Below are 8,032 nucleotides of genomic sequence, written 5' to 3'. Positions count from 1 at the left end.
ACCTAAGATGTAATCCACAGGGAACAATCTGAAAACAAAAACAACGATGTGAACAGGAGTATCAAGTCCTAACACTTCATTTGTGAGTAGAATAATTGTTAAACAAATTATCCACCTTTAATGTATCACATTTCCCAGCAGCATAAGTTTATCTGATTTGTCAACCACAGATTCAGCCTAATCTCAGGGAAGCTCACTCACCTTGCTGCTGTTTCTTCAGCTTTTATTACAGTGTCATAGCAGAACTGCACTGTTTGTATGTAACCAGTGCTCAGATACCCATAGAATTGCTCAGGTCAACTTCTCTTTTAGGAAAATGAATCTCCCTATAGTTCTCCCAAAGAACCTGTAAGACTGAAAGATATGGAGGGAGCTCCCCTCTCAGATTCCAGGCCCCGTCTCTCAGCTCTATCTCTATCCTCTTCTGTTAGGCTGCAGGGGAGGAGCGTGGGGATTGCCCTTATAATTAGAAGCTTCATACCTCTCACAACTAATCACAGTCTGATCCTCCTCTCTACAATTGGCTTCTTCTCACTGCAAAATCCTTGGCTCCTGGGTGTTTTATTCTCCCTTGCTAATAAAGAAACGTATTTAGCAAGTAATTTTGCAAGGGTGCTGAACATCCTTCCCTCCAGCTCTTGTCCTTGGCTTTTGTTTCCTTCGGCTTCGACCTGCGCAGGAAAATCTATTATGCCTAAGCTATTATGATAGATCACTTTTAATTAATCCATTATTAAGTCCTGTTTGACACAGAAGAGAAAGCAAAAAGTCCCCAAAATTCTCACTCCCAGTTCCTTTCACTGGGAAAAAGAGCTGCCTGTCAAATAAACCCCGAGCAGATACCTCAAGGAGGAACTTGAGAAGGAGGTGGGCCACATGGGGAGGCAGAGTCCCCCATTCCTATACTTCTGCCTCTGCTGGGATGGAAGAACTGGGCTTCCCCTATAAGATATAACTGGGAAACACCAGATCATCAGATTGGCAGGATTACATTTTACTTGGCTGCTCTTTTGTCATAAAGTTGGACCAAGCCACTGCAATTTCCAGAAAGCATTGGGGCAGTCTGAACATGGGATATACCCTACCTGGTACTCGTGATCAAAGTTGATTTTTTTCCCAGGCTGTGGCATGGCATGAGGCCAGAATAAGAGATTTCAGTTTAAAAATCCATGAATAATACTGGAAAAAGTTTTAATTGTCAGAAAGGATTAGCATTCAGTTGGCCTTAAAAATAAAAAACTAACAACTACGAAGATTACATTACAAAATATGTTTTTTTGTTTTTTCTTTTTTGCTTGTTTCTTTAAATCAAAATATGAGTTAGAGGAATCCATTGCAGAAGGTTAAAAGAGCACTTCTGAGTTTGTGGAAATCATCTCCATCTTACATTACACAAAGGAGAGTACTACATTTAAATGCTGCAGGCTGGAGCTCCAGCAGCCATACAGCAGTCTTTCTGTGTGTTTAACAAAAAATACCAGTCAGTAAATCCTATCTACTTGACTGCATAGGAGAAGATGTCCAAATTTGAAATAAATCAGTTTGTACAACTCTGATTCAGCTATAATCATATTGATATGCCTCTGTTTAGTTCAAATTTGTTTTCTGTTTCTGTTGTGTCTAAAATTGATTTTAGCCCTGACAGCAATTTCTATTTTCTTGTCAAGCTTTGTCCAGAATAAAAAAATTAAATTTCCACTCAGAGAAGAAAGGAACAATGAATCAATTTTTACAAACAGCCAAAAAGAAAAACAACCCTCAAAAGCAATCCAAGTTGTGGCTAATTTGACAATGGCATCTTGCCCATGATCTGTCCTTCCTGGCTATGCTCTTGCTCAGATCCACTGCTGTCTTTGTGATACTCAGCCCTGTAAGTTTCCATTTAGTGTACCGGGGAAGAAAATTTGCCACTATTGCCCTTGTGTCCAGCAGCATGCCATTCCTAGATGTATCTACAAATAGACTTTGAACATTAATGAAATTGCTTTCTCACTGCATCCTATGAAAGAGGTGAAGCCTCTCCAGGATTTCCTTTAGAACCTGAGATGTCAGAGAAAGCGCGTTGGAGTCTGATTTGTGGCAAAAGCAATAGGAAACATATTCTGGTTTTCAGAAATCAGATAAAAGGAAACCAAAACCTGAAAAAGAAAAGGAGGAAAAAGCAACAATCATTCAGAAGCAAGGAAAGATACATCCCATGATTCAGGAAGTCCCTAATCCATACCAGACGTGGTATGATCTGTGGTGGGCTATGTTATTGCCAGATGCTGTTTTCAATGTGATTTATTTTAAAAGAATATTAGACTTGGCCATGAATCTTCCTTTGTTTGAATTGTTTTATCTGGAGGTTCTGGGTGACAGAAAGTGCACTGGAATGGGCTTTGCTCTTCCATGACAACAGACCCTTTTTCTTTCCACCATTTGTTGGACTCATCGCTATGAAATCAGGAGATAGTTCTACACCACTTGGCATAACATTCTGGCATTGAAAGAACTATGGTGACTGCACTCAAGAAAATGATCATCATTTAGATGGACAGGCCAGTTTTGGTGCTGATGACAACAGCCCTCCAACTGAAGGTGTTTTTTAGGAGTAATTCTTGCTCCTACAAGCTGACGAGTGGCCATAAGCCCAGTCCACTAGAGGACCATTCCCTTATCCACTGAGGGGGAAGCCCTTGGTAATTTTCCACAGTAAAGATCCAGCTTTTGTTTCTGAAAGCTTCTGGGCACAGAGGAGGTCTTTTGCAACCATTCAGAAATTTCTGCTGTTAGGGGAAGGGAAAATCCCAGTTGCTTCTGAAAGGCAGGTGAGCTGGGAGTTTAAGTACCTGAATGCAGGCAGTGCCCTCACTCCTCACCATGGGGCACCATCCCACAGCCAGTGGGCTGAGGAGAATCTGTCAACAATCCAAGACAAAGAACACAATGAACCAGATCCATAGTCAAGTCATGCTTCTGCTCCAGCTGGGAGCAGAATTGACAAAGCAAGCAATGAACCCAAAATCCATCCAGGGCAGAATTGGCATAAGAACTAGAGATAGAGGAGCTGGCATCCTGAGGCAAAGTTGAAATGGTGTCCTGGGCCATGGAGCCCAGGGGTGACTGGGCAGGACCAGAAATCCTATTAGTGCGTGCTGGGTTCTGAAAAATGCCAACTGACTCTTCTTTCTTCAAACCAAACCAAACCAAACATGAAGGTCACATGAGTTCACTGCTGTGGTCAGGATGAACAGCAGCAGAAAAGATAACTCTCTTGTTAGATTGTGATTTGGAATGATCTTTCTTCATAAGACAAGAGGTAATGGTCATAAGTTGCACCAGGGGAGGTTCAAGTTGGATATTAGGAAAAATTTCTTCTCAGGAAGGATGGTAATGCATTGGAACAGGCTGCTCAGGAAGGTGGTAGTCACTTATCTGGAGGTGCTCAAGAAAAGGGTAGATGTAGCACTAAGTGACATGGTCTAGAGCTGTCACAGGCATGGGTTGATGGTTGGACTAGATGATCTTACTGGTCTTTACAATTCTCTAATAGATTCTGTTGCAATTCAGGAGTTAGATACATCTTTCCAAGGGTCTGCTCATCTTCCTCCTCTTGCACCTTCCTCTTCCTCTAAGGAGGCATTACTGGAGGTAATGTTTGGGAAGCTTGGCCTCACTGAGGCCTTGTGAGCTCATCTATTAAAGTAAAGAGAGAAGGAAGAGGTCCAGCATGTTTATGAGTTTATGAGAGCAACCTTTGATGAAAGATGCTTTGAAGAGCATAGCTATAATGAGGGGAAAAATCCTGCAACAGAAAGTTCAGTAGGAAAGAGATTTTTGTTTCATTCCAGCTGTGTCTTTCTTCCATTATCTGACCAGCTGAAACCCAACTCCTCTGAAGTGAATCTTTCCCACACAGTCTGGAAATCACTGGTCATCAATGCATGGCCATACATTTTGATCTTTCTTTTCCGGTAAACAGAGGAAGTTCAAAGTCTTCTCTTCAACTCCCCCACACTACTGTAAGACCAGAAGCTCCAATGCTATAAAAGAGTGAGGCAAGAACAGTTAGCTTTTGTTTATGAAGAGAAATAGAATAATGTAGATATAGTGAAATAAGTGTGTTTCTTGGCATAATACACTTTGTATGTAAAATTTCTTTCCCAGAATAAAAGTATTTTTACTGTGGACTCACCAGATCTATACAAAATTTTTGTTCAGGAATAATCCCTCCATTCTGAATGCAGATAAACTGCTTATTGGGGAACAGTATCTGCATAGTATGTGCACCAGCACAGCTGGGGAACTATGGGAAGTCTCATATCCTCTCCTCTTCAGACACTTTTCTCCATAAGCAAATCCTTTTAGAGTCTGGGGATGTGTGTTTGAGAAAGAAATAAGAGAATATTTTAAAATCAAAATTACCCAAACCTCAAATATTATAATTTTGTGAAAGTATAGTCTACTTCTATAGGATATGCAGCCCTCCAAACTACTCACTGCACTGTGAAGACCAGTAGAGGAGCAGTGGAGCTCCCGAGAACCTGATATTTCATGAGCATCTGAATGCGTGAACTCTTGATTTCCCACTGCTCTGTATCGTGCTTTAGCTACTGTGGTGCCAAAGAAGACAAAGATCCAGTTGAACCTTTCTCATTGATGTGACATATACAGGTAGATCTTCAGCTGTGTAACACCATGTGAACTCCTGATGCCTATCAGGGGGACCCTTACAGATTCACATCTAACTCGCTGATGTCCCAATTTCAGACAAAGTGGAGGTTTCAATACAAATCAGTATTTGCATAGAATACCAATCTTGAAGCTACCACCACTAAGGATGACCAGGAATAGCCCATCTCAAGCTGTGGTACCCATTCAGAAAACTTTGGAAGTTAGGCTGGCAGAAGCTGATTGGCCTTTAATAAAACCCACATATCTCTTCCAGCCTAGTCTGGAAAGCAAATAAAGTGGGGGGAAATTAACAAAGTAAATGAACATTTGAAGTTTAACCTAATTTTTAGTTGGTTTTAATTGAAGAGACAGTGGAAATACTGCCCAATCTCTTTCTTGGATGGCTTTCAAAATAATTAGGAGGTCTTTAAATTAAAAAAAAAAAAAAAAAAAAAAGCAGCTGAGAATTGCTGTGTTGGAAAGCCTTCATCCCAGCAGAGAAATGTGCAGCACTGGAGGCAGAAACTCAGAGCCATAGGGAGAACTGAAGCTTGAGCAACACAATGCAGAGGGCAAAGTGACAGAGGAGCCATTATGAAACCCAGGTAAAAGGAGAGACCTTGAAAAGGAGAGCAGCTCTGTAATCCCCCCTACCCAAAATACAGAGGAGCAGCACTGAACGAGAGAGACAGACTTCTTCACATAATCAGGCATGATAAAGGACTTCCCATTAAAAAGCAATAAAGAACAATTAAGCCCTATGGGAAGGCGGAAGAAGCAGTAGGAACAGCAGAAGCCTCGATGGCAGGCAGCTGCCCCATGGAGACGTGGCGATAAAAGAGCCCATCCTCCAGGGGATCCTGCCCACCTGGGCACCGCAACCTCTGCCGGGGGGCATCATCCTACAGCAAGCCACAGCGCGGACAAGCCGGGGCTGTCAGCCACACGCAATGTGCTGGGTGTTGGTTCTCCGTGGGACTGGGGAGAGGTGGCAGCAGCGTGTGTGTGTGTATCTCGCGAAGGCTCTGTGTTTCTGCTGGGGGGGGAGGGGAGCAGCGTGCATCCCTAGTTGGGCAGGAGATTGGGCTTCGCGTGCGCATCCCCGGCCGGCGGTTAGTGCAGGGCTCTGCGTGTGCACGTGGATGTGCGTTGCACACACACCACCTGCCCGGGGGCTGCCGCGAGCCGTGCGCGCTCTGCTCCCCTCACCCGTGCCGTACGCAGGGGGTGTGCGAGTCGCCGGGCGGGGGGGAAGGGAGGGTCGGAAGGGTCCGGGATCTCCCCGCGTGCTCCGGCCGGGAGCGGCCGTGCCCCCCCGCCTCACCGCCGCCGCGCACAGCCGCAGACACGGGCGGCCGCCGGCAGCTCGCATGCAGCCGGGGATTACTGCGGGGCGAGGGCAGCGCGGGCTCGGCTTTTCTCGCCCCCCCGCCCTGCTTCCCTCCCGCTCCCCCCGCTCCGCCCGCCGGCCCCAGCAGCTCGCCGCGCCGCTCGCTCGGCGGCTTCGCGTCTCCGGGGGGTAGGAGGGAGATGCCTTCGCCGTGGTTTTTCCAACCCCAGCCCTCTCCGTGCCGGGGGGGGCGGTGATGTGGAGCCGAGAATGTAGAGCAAAGCCCTCTCCGGGAAGGAGCGACCAAAACAAACGTCTCGCCGTGGCTTTGGCGGCCGCGCAGTGCCCGGGGAAGCCCGAGCAGCCCCTGCCAGCACTGGGGAATCCCTCCTCCAGCCCCCGGCGGTGCCCCGGGCGCCCGCGGAGCAAGGTAAGCGGCAGGGCATCCCTCCTCCCGCCGAGGGCTGCGTTTTGCTTGTATTCTTTTGCATTTTTTTTTTTTTTCGATTTTTTTTTTTTTTAAGAACCCGAGTCATCCACGCCTCCCGAACAGCTGCGAGTTGCGAGGGAGGAGAGCGCTGCCCCCGCGGGATGCGTTCCCCCGGGCCGGGGGAAGTGCGGGGAGCCCCGGGGAGCCCCGGGCTGCGGAGCGGGGGGAGCTCGGCGGGGCCGCTCCGGAGCGCGGGTTCTCCCCGGCCGCTCGGGTCAGAGAGAGGATAACGTAGTCCTCACTCTGGAGCGCTTTGGAAAGCCTGCCTTGTGTTTTTGTTCCTTCGGCGCTGTTAAAGCAGTGGGAAATGGCATATCGTAGTATTCTGCCTCCTGCCGTGGGTGAGCTTTAAAGATAAAAGGCTCGTCGTTTGTTTCCAATGCTCTGGTGGAGCCGGGGAACCTGATGATAGAAACCCTCGGTGTTCTCAATGGATGGCTGTCATCTGAATTAACCCGAGTGCCGGGTGATTGAAAATCCCCTCTCCCAAAGCTGGAAATACCAGAGCACTGTGCTTGTCTAAAATATACCGGCATACATCCTCTCCATAGATACATCGCATGCTGTCATGGCTTTAAACACCCCAGCATCTTTATAACTGGGCATGTTCGCCGCATGGCTCCTTCAAACCATTCAGTCTACCAGCATTTCATTGGCTGTGTGAAGGTGGACTGTTGTATATCCCCAATGTATGGGCCACATTCATAGTTGGACTTCATTCAATTACATAATGATTAAGATATAAATAAGCAGTGTATGTGCAGTTTCTTGGACATTTTCATTCATCGCAGCTAAGGCCATCTATATAGGATTGCTGCCAAAATTGTCACTTTTTAAATGTTTGGATGAAAATGGAAGTGTCAGTAGCATCAGGTGGAGGCAACAGTCCTAAGCAAACACACAGGCAGGCAAACCTTGCTGCTTAAAGGACACCTAAGAGAAAGATCTTAGTGACCCCATCCTGTAGCCCTGAAGAGGCTGCTTTGGGAGAGAAAGACAAGCAGCAATGCTGGACAGGTTGGGGAGAGAGAAAAGCCTTATCTGCTGATATTTGGTTTTAAAAACAATAAGCTTGCTCAGCTGGCATGTTGTATCCAAGTTCGTGCAGAGCCTCAGGGCTGGGCAAGGTGTGGGGAGCTCAGAGTCTGACCTAGCTCAGTGCAGCCTTGTGCCAGGAAGTTGGTAGCGCTGCTTGGAGGTCTGCTTGTCTGCCATCACCCGAGGTGTGCTGTTAGAGCTCTGGAAGTCTTTGCCAGGGAGAGGAGATGCAGCACACGCAGAAAGTTTGTTGTGGGTCCTTAGTGCTGCTTCCTTTCATTCAAACAATTCCTGATGCACAGACCCCTAGCTCAGCCTTACTGCAACTTGCAGCTGCCTTTTTTCATATGGTGCTTCCACATGGAGCCCTCACCACAGCATGCACAGTGCTGTAACCTCCTTTCTCATCTGGACTTGTCACGAAGCTCAGCAGGGTGGCCTCATTCAGACACACACAGGCAGGAAAAGTGAAAATAACTCCAGCTCAAGATGAAGGAGAAGCAATGTTTGGAGCAGCA

General features: G+C 46.8%; 1 protein-coding gene across 1 annotated transcript in view; it reads left to right on the top strand.

The window, feature by feature from the left end:
• The first annotated feature begins 6,116 nt into the window (after positions 1–6,116).
• The window catches only part of KCNB2 (potassium voltage-gated channel subfamily B member 2), a 189,494-nt gene continuing 187,578 nt past the window's right edge, over positions 6,117–8,032 (top strand). Inside the window, exon 1 of the mRNA XM_048940866.1 lies at positions 6,117–6,416. The gene's annotated coding sequence lies outside the window, so the exon portion shown is untranslated. The remainder of the gene's footprint in view (positions 6,417–8,032) is intronic.

This window comes from Lagopus muta, chromosome 3 (assembly GCF_023343835.1).
Source record: "Lagopus muta isolate bLagMut1 chromosome 3, bLagMut1 primary, whole genome shotgun sequence".
In the NCBI taxonomy this organism is placed as follows: Eukaryota; Metazoa; Chordata; class Aves; order Galliformes; family Phasianidae; genus Lagopus; species Lagopus muta.
The sequence above is the reverse complement of the archived record's forward strand: the minus strand, read 5'-3'. Positions and strand labels throughout refer to the sequence as shown.